The 21,293-nt window shown below is 43.9% G+C and overlaps 1 protein-coding gene across 3 annotated transcripts in view; it reads right to left on the reverse strand.

Moving 5' to 3' along the window:
- The window catches only part of ASTN1 (astrotactin 1), a 326,486-nt gene that overhangs the window by 219,160 nt on the left and 86,033 nt on the right, over positions 1-21,293 (reverse strand). The window contains exon 1 of one of the 3 annotated variants that reach the window (XM_061634183.1): positions 10,806-10,844. The exons of the other annotated variants lie outside the window; for them this stretch is intronic. The gene's annotated coding sequence lies outside the window, so the exon portion shown is untranslated. Of the gene's footprint in view, positions 1-10,805; positions 10,845-21,293 lie in introns of those variants that run through there. 3 annotated transcript variants of the gene reach the window in all.

The raw sequence follows: 21,293 nt of genomic DNA on the forward strand, positions 1-21,293 counted from the left end.
CTGATCAGTTATTCTAGGGCACGTTTAGAATATACGTTTACCATTCTGTGTGAGGATAATTGAAAATGCCTATGATTTCATCTCAAGATCACCCTGGCCATTTCAAGGGAAGAGGATGGAAATTCAAGAACTGTCATGAGCATTTACACATCTACAAAAATCAAAATTTGCCCCCCGCCAAAAAAAAACCCAACAACCCAACTCAGAACTCAAAACATTTCAATTCCAAATTCTATTTTTTTAAAAAATGGATTTTGTTTATGCAATTTCAACATTGTGTGGAATACGCACATATTTCCTCCAAATTCACAGCTACAGCACAGACACTTTTTAATACACCAGCATGCCAAATAAAAAGAAAGATGGAAAGAGGACCTGGTTGGGTGCAGCTCATTAATTTGTCTTTCCTGAAGGAGGGACTGTTAAAAGGTCCAGAGACCAGCAATGCTCAGAGACTGATCAGTGTAAAGGACGTTTGGGTCTAATCAAGCATGTTTCAGAGTTACAGGAATTGGATAAAGTCATAAATCTGTCCACAGCTCAAGGAAATGGGGGCAATTAAGCCTGCAGGTGTGTATAATTGTCAAATTGATGATCTATATAAATCAGCAAGGTCTTGAATGTGGCAGGCTTAGTACAGCTGGGAATCAGGTTCCTTCCGAGAGGCTTCGAAACAGCAGGAGGTCACTCGCCTGTGGAAAGCAAAGCACTGAGAGAAATCCGTTTCACCTTCACTGAGCCACCTCCTTCTGCGTTCATTGTAATCAGTCTCTCAACAGCAAGTTATGTCAGAGACTTCAAGGAATTGGCAGAAAGAGATGACAGATGTATTTCTTAGTGGTTACAGCTAGGCATGCCCTGAATATTTGTGATTTCCAACTTTCAATGTGAAAACCACATATTTGTTGTGGTGGATAAGCGTCTTGAATAGGCAGCAAGTCTGAGGTTACAATAATTGACTTTGTAGGAGGAAAATGTACTGGCAGGATGCACAATTAAATCCAAATCACAGATGCGTATGGAATGCTCAGTTGCCATGCAAAACACGGATTCATATCTGCAATATACTGCTTAGGAAGATTTTCAATAGGCAACACGTATTTACTGTGGGCAGTAACAACAAGCATGAGATGGGAGTAAAAGTGATTTGGATCTACATTACAAAAACCACAAATCTGCTTTTACAGATACATGTCCCAAACATGCATGCATTCAGGAAAGCAAAAATATCTATTGAAAGAAAGGGACAGGTTTTCCACTATTTTCCTTCTTCCTACAAGCAGGAGTCCAGACATGTTACTTTCTATATTAGGATTGCATAATATGAGAATGATTGCCCAATCTAAACATTTTTATGGGAATGGTAAATGTACAAGGCTGCAACCTTGTAGATAAGTACAAAAATTAACAGCCTACTGGCCTATATGTACTAAACAAAGGGCAATGTGAGATAATAATAGTAATAATACAATTTTATTTCTGAGTCGCCTATCTGGCCAAAAAACGGCCACTCTAGGCGACGTACAATCCATTAATAAAATACAATATAACAATAATTAAACACAATAATTAATAGGTTAAAACCAAGAACTATCATTAACAGCAGCAGCAAAACTAACACGCCACAGAAATCCCCTAGGCCTGCCTGAAGAGCCAGGTCTTTAAGGCCCGGCGGAAAACATTCAGGGAAGGGGCATGACGAAGATCGAACGGGAGGGAGTTCCAGAGAGTGGGGGCCGCCACCAAAAAGGCCCTCTCTGTAGTCCTCACCAGCCGAGCTGATTTAGCTGATGGAACTGAGAGAAGGCCCTGTGTGGCTGATCTTGTTTGGCGGCATAATTGGTGATACTGGAGGCGCTCCTTCGGATAAACTGGGCCGAGACCGTATAGGGATTTAAAGGTCATCACCAACACCTTGAATTGGGCCCGGTAAGCAACTGGCAGCCAGTGTAGATCTACCAACACTGGGGTGATGTGATGATAGCGATGGCTCTTCTTAATTAAACGTGCCCCCGCATTCTGTATTAGTTGCAGTTTCCGGACCGTTTTCAAGGGTAACCTCACGTAGAGCGCATTACAGTAATCCAAGCGAGAGGAGACCAAGGCATGTACCACCGGCGGGAGCAGATGAACAAGAAGGTAAGGTCGCAGCCTTCGTATAAGATGTAATTGATACCAAGCTGCCCGGCTCACCACAGAAATTTGAGCCTCCATGGACAGCTGGGAGTCAAGAATGACCCCAAGGCTGCGAACCTGGTCTTTTAGGGGCAATCTTACCCCATTGAATACCAGGTCTATATCACCTAACCTTGCCTTGTCTCCCACCAGTAGCACCTCAGTCTTGTCAGGGTTTAGCTTCAGTCTGTTTCTTCCCATCCAACCACTCACGGATTCCAGGCAATTGGACATGGTCTTCACAGCCAACTCTGGTGAGGACTTGAACGAGAGATAGAGCTGAGTGTCATCTGCATATTGGTGACACTGCAGCCCAAATCTCCTGATGATAGCCCCCAGCGGCTTTACATAGATATTGAATAGCATGGGGAAGAGGATAGAGCCCTGTGGCACTCCACAAGTGAGAGGCCAAGGGTCAGAGACCTCATCCCCCAATGCTACCCGTTGGTGTCTATTGGAGAGAAAGGAGCAGAAGAAGGAATTATTGCTTGCCCTGGATCTGTGGATGAGTGGCCATTTGCAAGGCTGTATTAATGCCTGAGAGAAAGCAGAAATTGGGAAGGGGCCATAGCTCAGTGGAAGATCTCTGATAACAGGGCAAAGAAATACCTCTTAGACCTTGGCACACATCTCCCAGTTGGAGTAGCAGACAGTACTGGATCTATCAGTCAGCATAAGGCTGCTTCTTGTATCCTGAAGCATGACAGAGGGCTACAAAATTAGCAATGGTATAAAGAGAGTGAATGGAGGGGAATGTTTCATCATACTGGACCTGAGGGTCAACCAGTGAAGTCAATTGGCATAGGACTCTTATTCAGAGATTTTTTAGTTAAAAAAACCAACAACAACCACGAGGTGCCAGTACTCATATATTGATAAAAGTGTGGTGGGTGCCAGCACAAAATGGCTCCTATGGGCAGCAAAAAAGAGGTGCTGGTACTGGTGAGTACTGTCACACAAACACACACGAAAAGCCTTGATTTTATTTAATATTTGTAAATCTGACCCACACAAAGTTTACCAACCTATTTGCCCACACATCATTAAGTTAGTCATAAGAAAGAAAGATTCTTCCTGTTTACAAAACTTTCCTAGTTGCCACAGGCAAGCAGGCAAATGTCCGTTTACAAGCTAGGTCTTGGCTTACAATTCATTGCCAATATTTATTTATTTTATTTATTTATTAAATTTATATACCGCCCGACTAGCAATAGCTCTCTGGGCGGTGAACATAAAACAATGTTCAGCAGACCCTGGAAAATCAGTGGTGCTGACTGCAGAGGTGTCTAAAGCAAAAGTTGCCAGAGCCACTCACTGAGGTTAAAGAGACGACCTATGGATTTTCATACTTCCCAACCTGGAACATCTCAATGGAGACCTTCAAAGAAATCTTTGGTGCATCCCAGTCTTGCTGCCCTGCGTCATGCCACCTGAGGCCCCACTCAGGATGGAACTGCAAGTTACCCAGCAGTGCCAACCATGGGTACCATTCACCCTGGGATCCAATGAACAACGTGTGTGTTCCCAAGACATTTTGCAGTCTCCAGGTTTCAAAGAGAAGCTTTTTCGCTTAGGGTCTCTCCCATAAATTCTTGTCTGACCCTTCACACAGAAAAAGCAATTATGGCTGTCGCCTGTTGATGCTCTCTGAAACACTGTGCCAGATTAGACAATACAGCTCAGGAAGCTTTCCTAAGCTAAGCAATGAACGTTTATAAAGACTCTGCTTGTTAGATGAAAGGCGCTGAACAACAGAAGTCATTACTGCTCCATGAACCTGTCCAATTCTGGAGCATTCCTCCTCACCCAAGACCACTTCAGGCAATTCACAAATGAGCAGATCTTTCAGGCAAACTACACTTTATGCTACAAAAGGGTGTGACAAAGGCCAATGTCTCCATCTCCTTTGTAACAGAGAAGGGAATGGGAGCACTGATCCTTTCACTTACCAACCATTTTTCCATTGAAGCCCCAGCCGGTTTTACCCCACAGAGTTCCCTCTAACTTGTGATCCCTTCCTCTGCTGCTTGGCCCTCAGATAGTATCTTTGCTTTAAATATAACACAGTAATTTCCTCATATTCTGAGCATGAAAAACTAATAAGCAGGGGATCTGGTTTACTACTCAGCAGCATTTGTGCTGCAAATCACAGCATGTGCCCATATCTACCATGTTCAGTAGACTTTTGAAAAATTTAAAGTTTCTAGTCCACATGATTCTGAACATGAACAGTGGAGTGACTACTAAGAACTGCAGCTATGAGCCAGCTGTGTAGTGCACACTAGATCCACATATGCAGAGGTGTCCACCAGGCACTTGTTCAACTCTAAAGCAATATTGCGCCATTTCCTTGAGTTTAAATATTAGTCCAGGTGGTTTAGTGAACTCATTTATTATTACATTTATATCCCACCTTACTTCTAATGAGCTTAAGGTAGTGTGCATGATTCTCCCCTCCCCATTTTATCCTCCCAACAGCCCTGTGAGGTAGGTTAGGCTGAGAGGCAGTGACTGTCCCAAGGTCACCCAGTGAGCTTCATGGCTGTTTCGGTATTTGTACCCTAGTCTCCCAGTCCTAGTCCAACCCTTAAACCACTGCACTACAACTGACTGCAGGAGAAACTAATACAATACTCCAATTGCATGCCATACCATTTGTGCCCATTTACAGTACAGGAATTCTGCAGCTAGAGAAGTGCTGGGGAAGGCTTAAATTGTTCAGAGTAAAATTTTCTTTCAGTCTTCACAGTTCTCTATTCATCTCCATCAACCCCACTCTCAGCTTCCCTGCCCTTACTTTTGTTCTATGATTCCTGCACCTTTCTCTGTTCTATTAGCCCCCTATATGTGGCAGTTTGCATGTAGCTTAGAATGAATAATTGTCTTTAATAAGCAATTCTCACTGTTGATGTTGACTTTGCATATAACAATCTAAATTCTATCAATTACAACAGGAGTGGGAACCTTTGGCTCCACAGGCCAGAACTTTATCAGGATCTGCCTTATGGGCCAAATTTCACAGGCAGGTGGGGCTGGCTACCTGTCAATCATCTGATGTCACAACAAATGACATCAGGTGATTTGGTGTTCTAATGTCCCAAAGTCAGCACATCAAAGCACCTAGCAGGCAGCAAGGTGCTGCTAAAAGGAATGGTTGTTCCTTTGTTTTAGTAGCTGTTTTAGAGCAAACTCTTTCAAAACCAAACTGAGCAGGTTCAGGTACATGAGAGAGTTCCCTGCAGGGAGATTGCTTGTGCTCCCTAATCAAATAGGATTGACCTCCCCTCACACTGGGCAGTGCATGGGGAGGTCAGTTCTGCTTAGTCTCAGGGTCAGGAGCACAACAGTTACCTGCAGGGCGGTCTCTTGCACACCCAGACCAAGCGGGATTGACCTCCCTACACATCAGCTGATGCACAGGAGTACAATCATGCTTTGCACAAAGCTTCAGAAGCTCCCAAAACCCAGCTGGTTTGGGTCACTTTGGAAGCTGGACAAGGTAGCTTTGCAGGCACTGCCAATTGGTAGCGTCTGCAAAGCCCCTTTCAGCCAAGCCCTGCCCTCACCTGCCCCACACTGGAGATCATATATGATGTCAGGTGTAGGGTGGGTGGCACTGATTGCCTAAAACAACTTGGCAGGACAAATGGGGAAGCCTGGTAGGCCAGGTTTAGCCTGTAAACCAGAGGTTGCCCACCCCTGAATTAGAACAACTGTCATAGTTCTGTACAACTTATGAGTGACAAAGACAGTCACAGTCCAGCAGGAGCTCAATAAATCCTATTTTAGTTGCCGGCCTAGGATTGCAGATTTTTAGCCTGCAGTTGACAAGGAATTTTGTAGTTCATTGGACTGGGGGTCCTTGAGGGAATTGAAGACAGGCTTGCAGCAAAAAGGATTTCTCCATCACAGTAAGTTACAGAGTCTATGAGATAAACAAAAGGTAGGATCAACAGGTGACAGGCACTTGAAGCTTTCTGCCAGGGCTGGGCCATGAGCAGTGGTCTGGACTGAGTCAGGAACTGGAAGTCATAGAATCATATAGTCATAGAGTTGGAAGGGGCATATAAGGCCATCGAGTCCAACCCCCTGCGCAATGCAGGAATCCAGCTATCCAACTGCCTCTAGGAGCCCTTCAGAGTTGGAGAGCCCACCACCTCCCTAGGTAATTGGTTCCATTGTTGTACCGCTCTAATATTTAGGAAGGTTTTCCTGATGTTCAGTAAAAATATGGTGCCTGTTATTCCATGTCTTGCACTTTGGGATGGCTGAGAAGAGATCCTGGACCTCCTCTGTGTGGCAACCTTTCAAGTCCTTGAACAGTGCTATCTTATCTCTGTCTTCTTTTCTCAAGGCTAAACATGCCCAGTTCTTTCAGTCTCTCCTCATAGGGCTTTGTTTCCAGTCCCCTGATCATCCTTGTTGCCCTCCTCTGAACCTGTTCCAGTTTGTCTGCATCCTTCTTAAAATGCGGTGTCCAGAACTGAACAGAGCACTCAATATGAGGCCTAACCAGTGCTGAACATAGGGAAACTAATACTTCGCATGATTTAGAAACTATACTTCTGTTAATGCTGCCTAAATAGCATTTGCCCTTTTTGCAGCCACATCACACTGTTGGGTCATTTTCAGCTTGTGATCAACAACCCCAATGTTCTTCTCTCATGTAGTATTGCTGAACCAAGCATCCCCCATCTTATAACTGCGCCTTTGGTTTCTTTTTCCTAGGTGCAGAACATTGCCTTATCCCTGTTAAATTTTATTCTGTTGTTTTCAGCCCAACGCTACAGCCTATCAAGATCCCTTTGAATTCTGTCTGTCTTCCAGGGTAGTAGCTATTTCTCCCAATTTTGCATCATCTGCAAATTTGATAAGCATCCAAGTCATTAATACAAATGTTGAAGAGCGCTGGGCCCAGGACCGAGCCCTGTGGTACCCTGCTTGTTACCTCCCCCCAGTTTGAGAAGGAATCATTGATAAGCACTCGAGTATGATTCTGGAGCCAGTTGTGGATCCACCTGATAGTTGTTCCATCCAGCCACATTTGGCTAGCTTGCTAATCAATATTATGGGGCACTTTGTCAAAAGCTTTGCTGAAGTTGAGATATATTATGTCCACAGCATTCCCACAGTCTATCAGGGAGGTTACCCAATCCAAAAATGAGATAAAATTAGTCTGGCAAGATTTGTTCTAGATAAATCCATGTTGGTTTCTAGTAATCGCTCCATTGTTTTCAAGTTGCTTACAGACTGACAGCTTTATAATCTGCTCCAGAATTTTCCCAGGGATTGATGTCAGTCTGACTGGTCAGGAAGAGCAACCACACCCTATGGGCAAACCAAAAGTCAGGTAGAGCCAGGCCAGTTCTAGAAGGTTCTTCCTGAAAAGATGCAGTTACACAGTTCTCTGCATAGGACAGTGACTGGGAGTTCCTGACATCTTCCTTACAATACAGATGTTTTTAAACCTTGTTTTAAAAAAGTTTTTAAACTTTTTAAAAAAAAATGTTTTGAAAGCTTTTTTAAAAAACGTTTTTAAAGATGTTTTGTTTTAATGTATTTTAAAGTCTGTTTTTATCATGTTTTAAAGTGTTTTTAGTGCTTTGGTTTGCCGCCCTGGGCTCCTGCTGGGAGGAAGGGTGGGATATAAATCAAATAATAAATAAATAAATAAATACATCCAAAACAATCTCAGCTGTATTCATATTATTATACTGAAAGTTTTGGGTTCTCCTTCCCTCATTTCAGAAATAAGACTATTCAATTCCACCCAACTCCTCTACTCAGTTTCACATTATACTGAGAATAGCTAATAGGAGTCAGAGATATGCATAGGTGAATATATGTGAACAATATGTTCGTTTATCTGAATTATTTCCACAGGCACAATGCAAGTAGCGAAAGGGTTTTTGTGCCTTTTTTAATCATTCTGCCTCTTACAAAACCCACAAAATGGGTCATACTTTCAGCTGCTTGTTGAGAGAGAGAGTCTCTGGAGATTGCTCTCAGTGCTCATTAATATCAGTGGAAACATTCCCATCAACATCAATTGACTTTTTTTTACCCATTCTGACTCCCACTAACACCAGTTCCTAGAGATTTCAACAGAATTGGGTTCAAGCCCAGCTTTCCCTTTTGAGAGAAACAAGCTTTGAAACTTCAGCAAATAAAACTCACAGGAACATTTCTGAAGATCAAATCTGAAGTTCAAAGGGATGGGGTGACCAGTTTGCACATTGGTTATCTGACTGGATTATCTACTTAAATCCATTCCTTTTTTAAAAAAGAAATCTAATCCTGGTGTGTTGGTGTCTTTTTTAAAATTTCTTTCAAAAAAGAATTTTGGGTCCTAATCTTTCTTAGCACAATTATATGGTCAGCAAAGCAAAGGCAGCGAAGCAGTTTTACCTCAGCCAATTTCCTTAGGCATCAAGCAAGCTCATGAACAGTCTGAAGATCTCTGTGTAAGTCAAAAGTTTGCATTTTTTTCATCAGTAGAAGATAAAAAGCCATCACCCTGTGTCTCTCATTCTCTGCCTCACACATCTCATCTCCCTGGTCCCTTCTCTTGATGCCTTCATGACTTCTTCTGACATGCTGCCTCAAACTTGAATTGTGCTAACAACACCACTGGTGTTTTTCTCTCTTTTCTTTTTTGGGTGTTTGCTTTTTTAAAGAAAATGAGAACAAAAAAGAAAGAAAAGGAACAGAGAGCGGAAGAGACAACTAGATGCCAAGGGGAACAGAGCTTAGTTGCTACCAATTGCTTTATAGAAGACAGTTTTAGCAAATTAAGCTTCTCCCCCCAACCCCGAATGACAAGCTCCGCCTGTCCAAATTCCCTCTCCTCTACAGTGCACAAGAGCTCAGGAGCCTTGTCCTTCTCCCAATGTAAGAGAAGGATGGGGGTCTGACTGGAACAGCAAAAATGAGGGACACTAGACCTCATCCCCCAAGCACTTTTTGTCCAAGGAAAGTGACTTCCAGTACTGGGGGTCTGCTGAAACAAAATGTAGCTTTGAGGTAGAAGGTGCAGGAAGGTCAGTGGCAGGGGACCGATAGCTGCCTCTTGCACCCCCTTCCTTTTATACAGGACAGGGGAAGTTCCTTGTTTAAACACACAGAACTCCTGTCATCACATCTAATCTGGTGTTTAGTGGTAGGAGTTCTTAGTGGTGAGGGCTAGAATCTTTATTATGAGCACAACCTACTCTTACACAAGCCTCATGGAAAAAATGGAATCTGTGCAAGACAGTTTAGAATTTCAGGTTTAATTTTTAAAACAACAAGCTTCTAGGCTATATATTTTGGATATTATTATTATTTATTTAATTTATTAGTCGCCCATCTGGCTGGTTGTCCAGCCACTCTGGGCGACGTACAAGATAAAACAATACATTAAAACATTAAAATTTAAAACCATAACAGTAAGAAACCTAACCCACCCCAAAAGCCTGCCTGAAGAGCCAGGTCTTCAAGGCCCGGCGGAAGCTTATCATCGAAGGGGCATGGCGGAGATCATTTGGGAGAGAGTTCCACAGGGTGGGGGCCACTATTGAAAAAGCCCTCTCTCTAGTCCTCACCAGTCTAGCTGTTTTAACCGGTGGGATCGAGAGAAGGTCTTCTGAGGCTGATCTTGTTGAGTGGTATCCCTGACGATGCTGGAGGCGCTCCTTCAGATAGACTGGGCTAAAACTGTATAGGGTTTTAAAGGTCAAAACCAACACCTTGAATTGGGCCCGGTAAACAACCGGTAGCCAGTGCAACTCCTTCAGCACTGGAGTGATGTGATCTTGCCGGTGGCTGCCTTTAATCAGACGAGCCGCCGCATTCTGTACCAGTTGCAGCTTCCGGACCGTTTTCAAGGGTAACCCCACGTAGAGCGCATTACAGTAGTCTAGGCGAGAGGTGACCAGGGCATGTACTACCGGTGGGAGCAGATGGTTGGGAAGGTAGGGGTGCAGCCTCCGTATCAGATGGAGTTGATACAGCACCGCCCGGCTCACAGCCGAGACTTGAGCCTCCATGGTCAGCTGGGAGTCAAGAATGACCCCCAGGCTGCGGACCTGGTCTTTCAGGGGCAAACATACCCCATTGAGCACCAGGTCCACATCCCCCAGCCTTCCCTTGTCTCCCACAAACAGTACCTCGGTTTTGTCAGGGTTCAAAACATTCAAAACAATGTATATTTATACCAACATCTAGATGTCATCTGATCTGCAATGCTGCTGCTGTTGCCTGACCCCAAAACTGCCCACCCTTATCTTTGATAAGCCAGACTCCAATATTCATAGGCGACAGCCTCTAAATAGCAACCTGGCCCTCTCTCATAGCTCCTACCTATACATCCCTACATACTCATACTTCCTTCTCCTCTGGCTACTACACCTTAAGCTGCCAAAGAAATGCATAATTTGCAAAAAAGTCAACCATTGTATCCCAAAGAGAGCATGTCACTTCAGCATATATTTGATTGCAGCTTGCAGTCTTTGCCTCCACACTAACCTACTACACACCATTTTCAAAAAATCGATTTGGGTGCATGAGATGCTATTCCTTTGACATAGAATATTTTTCTTTCTTTCTAGGCACAAAATATATGTTTGCATCACTTCAGTCCAGATACTCACTAGCATAAGGTCTTTGCTGGTTGTTAGCATTGGAGAAATGTCTTCTACTGACACTTCAGCCTTATGCTAAACTGCAGTCATGCCCCTTTGGGCTTGTTTTGTGTGTTAAATACTCAAAGTACTACAGGGCTACAGGTTGCAGGGAAGCCTCGCTCACTTCCTGTTAATATTAAATAAAGCACTAAGTGCCTTTTGGGCATGGAACCAAAACTCTTTTGGGAGGAGTCACATGAGATTCCGGTTTTCCTGAACCTAAAGGCACAGCAGCCCTTTATAGACAAAGGAGAGATTATAGACAAAGGAAAGGAGTGAAAAAGGCATGTTTTCTTTCCAAACTTCAGGATGGCCGGAGTCAGAAAGTTGTTTTGGTTAAAACAACAGTAACAACTAGAGCACAATCCACCCAAAGACAGGTTAAACACTTTAAAGTCCCACTGAGTTCAGTGTAGAAAAACAAAATGCATTCTTATTTTAGCCATTACAATTAAAAATACTTAAGTTTGCCTCAGTGGTGCTCCATCTAGTCTACCTTTGAGATGACCACAGTAACTACTCTCTACTGAACTTACAATGTTGTGGCATTTTTAGCTAGTGTTTTCATTTTATGGAACGGGAAGGCTCTATGTTTGTAGAGTCAGCACAGTGCACGGGCTCCCTGTAATCTTCCAGGAATAACTCAGTTGACCTATAGGAGCTTGAGCACAGGAACAGTTGGATGAATATCTTGCTGGACTGTACACTTCAGACTACAGATAGGGGACTGCATGTTTGAATCCCCTCCCATATTAAAAAAAACTCCCTGCACATACAAAACTGGCATTTAAAGGATAAGAGTTATACTTCAACCTTCTTCCTAGTATGCTCATTTTTTTTTATGTGCAGGGAGTTTTTTATGTGTATGTATGGTGCGGTGGGGAAGCATTCAGACATGTAATCTGGAAGTGGTACAGCTCAACAAGAGCTATGTTATGTGAGCCATGTATCCCCTATGAGGAGATTTGGGGTACACAGGGAGGACTCAGCTCTCACACCCTACAAGCAACAACATTCATCTGTGCACATGCAACGGTCAGCAACATTCTGCCTAAGCAAAAAGGCTTTCAAGTCAGTACTCTTTTTGGTGCCTGCTTAAAATATTGTTGTTTAGACAAGCCGATGGACATGCTGATGTGTTTTAATCGCTTTTGAGTTTACTGTTAATTTTTAATACCTTTTAAATATTTAATTGCTTGTTTTAAATTGTTTCATTTGTAATTTTAATACTTCTAATAAACCGCTTAGAGGTTGGAAGATTCCGGGCAGACAAAAGAAAGTACTTCGTGCAGCATGAAGTTAAACTACGGAATCTGCTCCCTTGGGAGGCACAGACAGCCACCAACTTGGAGGCTTTTAAAAGATTAGGCACTTGCTGGAGGAAAAGGGAATCAGTGGCTACCAGTCCTGATGGCTATGTGCTGCCCCTATGGTGAGAGGCAGCAGGCCTCTGCATACCAGTTGTTATAAACTACTGGAGGGGAGAGTGCTTGTGTGCGGTTCTGCTTGCGGGTTTCCCATTGGCATCTGGTTTGCTGGACTAGATAGGTGAGTGGCCTGATCAAGCAGGCTCTGCTTATGTTCTTATGTTTAGGTTTTATTACAATCAAGCTGCATATACATTCTGTTAAGTAAAACAAATTAAAAAATATGGGCACATCAAGAAGCATTTTCAGTAGCTAAATGACACCTCTATGACTTTCTGTGGTGATGCTCTGGAAGAGTCCCTTGCCACATACCCGCCACAAAGGGGGCAAGGCTATTCAGTGAAGGAAGAGGCAGAGCTTGGAAAAGTTACTTTTTTGAACTACAACTCCCATCAGCCCAATCCAGTGGCCATGTTGGCTGGGGCTGATGGGAGCTGTAGTTCAAAAAAGTAACTTTTCCAAGCTCTGGGAAGAGGATGATCTGGATTACTGTAGGGTTGGGCTTTTCTCCACAAGCTAGTCAGGCCAAGCCATCTGACCAAGAGGCAAAGCAAAATCATAGACAGGGTCAGTTCCAAAAAGCAACCAAGGTGAATGTGGGAAGAGCAGCAAATAAGCAGGATCAGCAGGGCTGAGGGAACAAGAATCAGGAAGCAAAGCAGAAACAGGTAGGGACAAAACTGTGGACTGCAAAGAGTAAATGCTTGTTACACAGACATGTTTCTGTTTGAAGTTTCTGAGAGGGATGGCACAGCCAATTTCAGCCCCAACCCCAATCTCACCATGTGTGACAGCATTTTCTAGCAACTTGGCATGGCTTTTCTCTAGTAAAGAAAATAGAATTTAAAAGGTAAACCTCAGACCACCTCACAATTGTGAGTAAACAACATTTTTTTCTGGATAGGCATTCAATGTGAAATTCTTGTTCTTAAAAATCCAAAAATTAATATGGGAACAGGACAGAATAGGCAAAGGAAAGTAACCTAGACTGGAATTAGACCTTGACTCCATTATTGTAGCAGTTGATCCTAATGAGGTGTCCAGAGCACAGTCTTGTCCTGTTTTATTGGATGAGTTTCAGTTGGTACAGCTCGAGGATGTGGACAAGGTGCTTGGACAGGTGCGGGCGACCACTTCTGCTCTGGATCCTTGCCCCTCATGGCTAATAAAAGCTAGCAGGAATGGAACAGCCGGCTGGGCCAAGGAGGTGATTAATGCCTCTTTACGAGAGGGAGTGGTCCCACCCTGCCTGAAACAGGCGGTGGTGAGACCGCTCCTAAAAAAATCCTCCTTGGACCCTGATAATTTGGACAACTATAGGCCAGTAGCAAATGTCCCATTCCTGGGCAAGGTTCTAGAGCGTGTGGTCGCTCGCCAACTCCAGGCTCTCTTGGATGAAACTGATTATCTAGACCCATTTCAATCGGGCTTTCGGCCGGGGTTTGGTACAGAAACGGCCTTGGTCGCCCTGTATGATGACCTCTGTCGGGAGAAAGACAGAGGGAGTGTAACTCTGTTGGTTCTCCTTGATCTCTCAGCGGCGTTTGATACCATCGACCATGGTATCCTTCTGGAGCGACTTACGGATTTAGGAGTGGGAGGCACTGCTTGGCGGTGGCTCTGCTCCTAACTCGGGAATCGTCTCCAGAAGGTGATGCTGGGGGAACATTACTCGAGTCCCTGGGTACTCCAACATGGGGTCCCGCAGGGTTCAGTTCTGTCCCCCAGGCTTTTTAATATCTATATGAAGCCGCTGGGTGAGGTCATCAGGAGTTTTGGAGTGTGTTTCCAGCAATATGCTGATGATACGCAGCTCTACTACTCCTTTTCATCTTCGTCAGGTGAGGCTGTTGATGTACTAGACCGCTGCCTGGCCGCGATAATGGGCTGGATGAGAGCTAATAAACTGAAACTCAATCCTAACAAGACTGAGATGCTGTTGGTGGGAGGACCCTCTGCCCAGATGGTTGACGTTCGACCTGTCCTAGATGGGGTTACACTCCCCCTAAAGGAACAGGTACGTAGTTTGGGGGTCTTATTAGATCCGCTCCTGTCACTTGAGGCTCAGGTAGCCTCGGTGGCACGGAATGCATTCTACCAGCTCCGGCTGGTAGCCCAACTACGACCCTATCTGAGCAAGGAGCATCTTGCCTCAGTTATCCATGCTATGGTAACCTCTAGATTGGACTACTGTAATGCACTCTACGTGGGGCTACCTATGAAGACGGTTCGGAAACTTCAGCTAGTGCAAAATGCTGCAGCCAGAGTTCTCACTGGGACAAAGAAATTTGACCATATAACACCTGTCCTGGCGCAGCTGCACTGGCTACCGATATGTTTCCGGGCCAGATTCAAAGTGTTGGTTCTTACCTATAAAGCCCTTAATGGCATCGGACCGCAATACCTGATGGAGCGCCTCTCTCGCTATGTACCTACCCGTTCACTACGCTCGACGTCGAAGGCCCTTCTCCGGGTCCCAACCCATAAAGAGGCCCGGAGATCAACAACTAGATCTAGGGCCTTCTCGGTGGTGGCCCCCGAACTATGGAATGCCCTCCCAGACGAGATACGCCTGGCGCCTTCTCTGTTATCTTTTCGGCGCCAGGTAAAAACTTTTCGCCCAGGCTTTTTAAATTTTGTAAATTTTTAAATATTTTAATTTAACATTCTAAACTTAATATGATCTTAATTTAAATCTCAATGGCAATTTTATTAATGTTTTATAATTGTACTATATATTTTTTTCCCCACACTTGCTCATATTTTAATTGTGATTTTATTTGTTGTACACCGCCCTGAGAGCTTTCTGCTATAGGGCGGTCTAGAAATGTAATTAAATAAATAAATAAATAAATAAATAAATAAATTACAGTGATTTGTCTATCTCTACCCACAAGGGGAAAGATGCAGAATCTTTTTCCCTGTAAGGACAAAGAGCAACGTGGAGTGAACCCCCTGCACCCTCTGGTAGTCTCTGCTTGATACAGGTGGAGAACACTCACCACAGGCACGTGTGTATTTATGAATCGCTTCCCACAACAAAAAGCCTGGAAGAGATTTACAAGAAGAATAAGATACAGTAATAAAAATACATAAACATATTAAGAATAAAGTCAGAGTAAAAACATCCAATCTTTGCTGCTGCCCAAATGCCTGAGGAAACAAAAAAGTATTTGCTTGACTCCAGAATGTTAACAAATTTGGTGCCAGGCAGGCTTCCCTGCAGAGAGTATTACACAGACAGGCAGCTACTACACAAAGGGCCAGTTCTCGCATCACCACTCTCTGGACCTTTCTCGGAAGTGGCACGTAGAGAAGGGTCTCAGATGATGATCTCTAGATTAGAAGACATGGCAGTCATCTGCTGAAGCGTAATTTGACAACTCTATGCCTTTGGCCAATTAATTCACATTCTTTCCAGTACACAGAAGGAAAATGTAGCCATTCTTTTGAGCAAGGTATCAGTATCGTAAATTTCCCTGCATCTGGGAATATGGTTGCTGTTCATGTGTCATGTACTGAGGGAACAACCATTATCTTCAGAAGCATGGTCAAATTGAAGAGACCCTGACACAGAGAGCACAATAGACATACACCCTGTGCTGGGTATTTCCACTTAACTGGACTATTGAACGGAGTCAGCATTCATCTCTGGATCCCAATACTATAATGTACTTATAGTAATCACCAGTCTTGTTCTTGCCAGAAACAAAGTTTGGCAGGGGCAGAGAAAGAGGCGGGCTTTTCCAACCAGACTCAAGCTTACATTTGTTGAACATTGATTTAGACTTTCATATATCTGTCATCTCATATGTGCTTTCTCAGGTAATATCTCTTGAGTTAGAATAATTATTCTAAAGAAAGCATTAGGCTCCAATAGGACGCAGTATAGCCCACAGCTGTTTTCAGCACTGGGCTGACAGATATTATTCTATTTTCTTTACTTAGATAGATAACCATTTCTATCCCTGGGGGCTCAGGATGGGCAGCAGTCTTGGTAAGCAGAAACGATGGAATGCAACAAAAGCAATTCCATATAGAGAGAGGGATGTTAAAGTACACAGTCAAAACAAATCGTTGCTTATCCAGACTTTCTACATTCAAGGAACCTTTTTCACATGGGCTCATCTAGATGAAACTTATGCATGTCTGCCTTGAAACTGCAGCACTTCGCAAAAGGTTTTGAAACCTGTGCTGCCTTTGGCACACACATCACACAGGAAACCAAAGGCTTGGCCTTTGGGGCTTTAAGTCTGGCCTGCAAGAACTGGGAATATACTCTAGAGCAGCCTTTCCCAACCAGTATGCCTCCAGATGTTGTTGAACCACAACTCCCATCAGCCTCAGCCAGCATTGCCAATGGTCAGGAAAGATGGGAATTGTGGTCCAACAACTTCTGGAGGCACACTGGTTGGGAAAGGCTGCTCTAGAGTACACCCAGCACTCCATTATGGCTGGCTTTTATGAAAAGCCATCATTACTGATCTATCCAGTGAGAAGCCCCTTAAAAGCTTTGAAGGAACTCCTGGGTTTCCCAGAACCTAGTGTGAAAACCAGTACTTTATTCCTAAAAAATGACTGGGTAAATGCAAACCTCTGGGCCAGCCTTTCCCTATGAAAAGCCTGCTATTCCCCAGATGACCTGCCAAAGGAAGTGTACATTAAAGATTATAGGGAAATACAACAGCTTTATACATCTTCCAGTTTCAGAGTAGAGTAGGACCAGTAGGCCTCAGTGCCATGTCTACTAATGTGGCAGCCAGATCTACCTTGGAGCATCAGCTGATACACTTATCTATTTACAGAGGATGGTGCAGCATTTTCCTAGGGTCCATCCAGTGCATTTCCCAGACTTCTGCTCACATTGACATCTATTCCTTTCATGCACTGAGTGTGGTACTCTCTACAAATCCCCAAGCTGTATCTGTTTAGACCAGGGATGGAGAACATGTGGCTTTCCACATGTTTCTGGACTCCCTCCCCCAGCATCTGAAACCCTGTTGGTTCTACTGGACCTCTCAGCGGCTTTCAATACCATCGACCATGGTATCCTTCTGGGCCGCCTTGCCAGGATGGGACTTGGAGGCACTGTGTTGCGGTGGCTTGGCTCCTTCCTGGAGGGACGAACCCAGAAGGTGGTGCTGGGGGATTCCTGTTCGACTCCTTGGCCGTTGACTTATGGGGTCCCTCAGGGCTCAGTTTTGTCCCCCATGTTATTTAACATATACATGACACCGCTGGGTGAGGTTGTCCGGGGGTTTGGGGTTCGGTGTCATCAGTATGCGGATGACACCCAACTCTATTTTTCCTTTCCACCTAAAGCCAAGGAAGCTGTCCTGGTCCTGAACCGGTGCCTGGCATCAGTGATGGACTGGATGAGGGCGAACAAATTGAAATTAAATCCAGACAAGACAGAGGTGCTCCTGGTTAGTCGAAAGGCAAATCAGGGAATAGGGATTCAGCCTGTGCTGGATGGGGTTACAGGTTCGCAGTTTGGGTGTGCTCCTAGACTCAGCTCTGAACTTGGAGGCCCAGGTCTCTGCAGTGGCCAGGAGTGCTTTTGCCCAGCTAAGACTGGTGCGCCAGCTGCGCCCGTTCCTGGAGACGCCTGATTTGACTACAGTGATGCATGCCTTAGTTACATCCCGTTTAGATTACTGTAACGCGCTCTACATGGGGCTGCCTTTGAAGACTGTTCGGAAACTTAAACTGGTACAAAGAGCTGCAGCCAGAGTGCTAACTGGAGCTGGTTACAGGGACCATACAACCCCCTTGTTGCGACAGCTCCACTGGCTGCCAGTTTGTTTCTGGTCACAATTCAAAGTGCTGGTTTTGACCTATAAAGCTCAATACGGCCTAGGTCCAGTCTATTTGTCAGACCGTATCTCCCCATATGAGCCTACCCGGGTGTTGAGATCCTCAGGAGAGGCCCGTCTCTCAGTCCCAACACCTTTGCAAGCGCGATTGGTGGGGACGTGAGATAGGGCCTTCTCGGTGGCTGCCCCCAGGTTCTGGAACTCTCTTCCTAGGGAAGCACGACTGGCCCCTTCCTTGCTATCCTTCCGTCGGCAGGCAAAGACTTTTTTATTCCAACAGGCTTTTCGACTAGAAGATGTTTAAGATAGGGCCTCATAAGGTCTGTTGTAGTGTTCGATGGTCCTATTCTTAATGTTTTAAATTGTCTTAGTATTTTAAGTGTATGTTTCATGGTTTTAATGTTACGAATAGTTTAATTCTATTTTAATTGTATATTTTTGTATGTTTTTTACCTATGTGTGTTTTTTATTTGTAAGCCGCCCTGAGTTCCAGTTTTGGAAAAAGGGCGGGGTAAAAATAAAGGGTAATTATAATAATAATAATAACCCCTAGCCATGATGGCTGGAGCTGACAGGAGCTAGAATCCAATACATCTAGAAGACCGCAGGTTTCCCATTGCTGCTTTAGAAAAAATAATGCTAAGTTTTTAGATCCCAAACTTAAGCTTTCAAATTTCCCAATCAACCTGATTTCAAAAACCGTGTAACCTAAGTCATTCACTATTTCAGCAATGGCCACTAGCTTAGGGCCAAACTTAAGCTTGGTGTCAATGGGAGCTTTTTTCGCATTGTGAAGAGCAGGCATATGGATAGGGGTGACCCAATAGACACTGTGGTGTGTGCTTAGCTTTTCAAAAAGCTTTCATTATAGTTCCTCAACAAAGATTTGTAAGCTTAGCAGTCATGAGATAAGAGGACAGCTCCTCTTATGATTAAAAACCAGAAAGTAATTGGTTAAAGAATCAGGAAGTAATTGGTTAAAAATCAGAAAGCAAAGCATATGAATAAATGGGGTTCTCAAAATTTAAATACTTAAATCAGGCCATGATGATTAGGAAGGTCGTGACTGGGATGGGCTCCTGAGTATTTATAATTGCTAATTGTTTTTATGTGTCCATTCCTGTATTCTGTGTGTTTGCGATGGTCTGTAGACTTTGCAATAAAGTATTATATGAGAATAAATGGGGTTCTCAAAATGGAGGGATTTAAGAAGTAAGGTCCCCCAAGGATCAGTCCTAGGATCTGCGCTTTTTAACTTTTTCATAAATGTCCTGGAGTTAGGGGTAAGAAATGTGGTGGCCAAGTTTGCTGATAACATAAAAAAGATTACAAGGAGCTCCAAAAGAATATCTCCAAACAGTTTGAGCAGGCATTTAAGTTGGCAAATGCGATTCAACATATGCAAGTGTAAAGTGATGCACACTGGGGCCAAAAATGCTAGCTTCACATATATGCTTATGGGGTCTGAACTGGTGGTGACTGACCAAGAAGATGATCTTGGAAGTTACAGTGGTCAGGCTCAATGAAAATGTCAAACCAGTGTGAAGTAGTTATGAAAAAAAAACCAATTCCATGTTAGTGATGATTAGGAAAGGGTTTGAAAATAAAACTTCCAGTATCACAATGCCAATATACAAATTTATGGTGCAACCGCAGTTGGAATACCGTGCACAATTCTGGTTGCTCCACCTCAAAAAGGACAGCATAGAGCTGGAAAAGTTTCAGAAAAGGGCAGCCAAAATGATTATGGGGCTTGAACAAAGGAAAAGGAAAAGTTACTACATTTGGAGTTGTTTATTTTAGAAAATGGGGGGCATGATAGAGTTGTATAAAAATTATGGGTAGAGTGCAGCGAATGGATAGGGAGATGTTTTTCTCCCTCTCTCATAATACTAGCACCCAGGGTCATCCAATGAAACTGAATGTGGGAAGATTCAGGACAGACTATAGGATATATTCTTCACATGCACAGGAAGTTCTTCTTCATACAGAACATAGTTAAACTGGAATTTATTATCACAAGATGAGGTAACGGCCACCAACATGGGTTGCTTTAAAAGGGGGGTAGACAAATTGATAATGGATAAAGCTATCAATACAACAGCTGGTATAGCACAATGGGGAGGAGAGCCTGGCTTGGGAGTCCAGAGTCTGCAAGTTCAAATTCCCGCCTGTGTCTCCTGGGTGTAAAGGGTCAAAGATCACCCCCCCATGAGTGGCTCAGGGGTTACATGCCCTACCACCTGTGCAACCGTGGGCAAGCTACACAGTCCCAAGGAGCCCAGTTGCCCCCCAGCTGGCAGTTGCGGACAAAGAAGGGGCTGGCTTGTGCAGCTGTGGCAAGCTGAGCAGGCCCTGGCCAGCTGGGGAGGACTAGCCTCAGAGGGAGGCAGTGGTAAACCACCTCGGAAGACCGCTTACCATGAAATCCCTATTCATAGGGCCGCCATAAGTCGGGATCGACTTGAAGGCAGTCCATTTCCATTTCCAAAGCTATCAATGGTTACTAGTCATGTCAGGAGTGTGCTACCTCCAGTATCTAAGGTGGTACACCTCTGAATGTAAGTTGCTGAGAAGCAATGGAGGCTGGTCCTCTGGGGCTTTTGGGGCATAGCCCTCCAAATGAGAATGTCAAGCAATTAAAATACATACAAACAAATCTCAAAGTCACACACTCCTTCTTGTTCCACACACATTTTATACCTCTATTTCAGTGATTCTCAAATGGTGCGCCCAGGCATACTGGTGCGCCTTAAGAGGTGGCTAGGTGTGCCTCAAATATTATGAAAGTATATTTTAAAAATGAGAAGAAACCCATTTGTATAGGGAAATAGTTTTCTATAGTTTAAGTTATTTTTATTCATAGTTTAAAATATATTAATATATTTTTAATTTTGTACACAAAGTGCACCAGAAAATTTTTATATGTTTTACAGTGCGCCGTGAACCAAAAAAGTTTGAGAACCACTGTTCTATTTGATCTCAGAGAAGCTGTGCAAACATATCTGTCAATCTACTGCTCTCTGACCAATCAGATTCTTGTTCTCTGGCCAATCCACTCTCTGCACCACTTGGCCAATCCTAATCCAGAAGTGTTGCTATGGCAAAGAGGTCCCTCCCCTTGCTCTGCCTGCTCGTCAGCCCTCTTAAGAAGGCTCCCACTCCGTCTGTGGCTATAAGACCTAAACAGCCACTAGAGCAAATTAGGATCT

The sequence above is a fragment of the Rhineura floridana genome, chromosome 6 (genome assembly GCF_030035675.1).
Source record: "Rhineura floridana isolate rRhiFlo1 chromosome 6, rRhiFlo1.hap2, whole genome shotgun sequence".
Taxonomy (NCBI): Eukaryota; Metazoa; Chordata; class Lepidosauria; order Squamata; family Rhineuridae; genus Rhineura; species Rhineura floridana.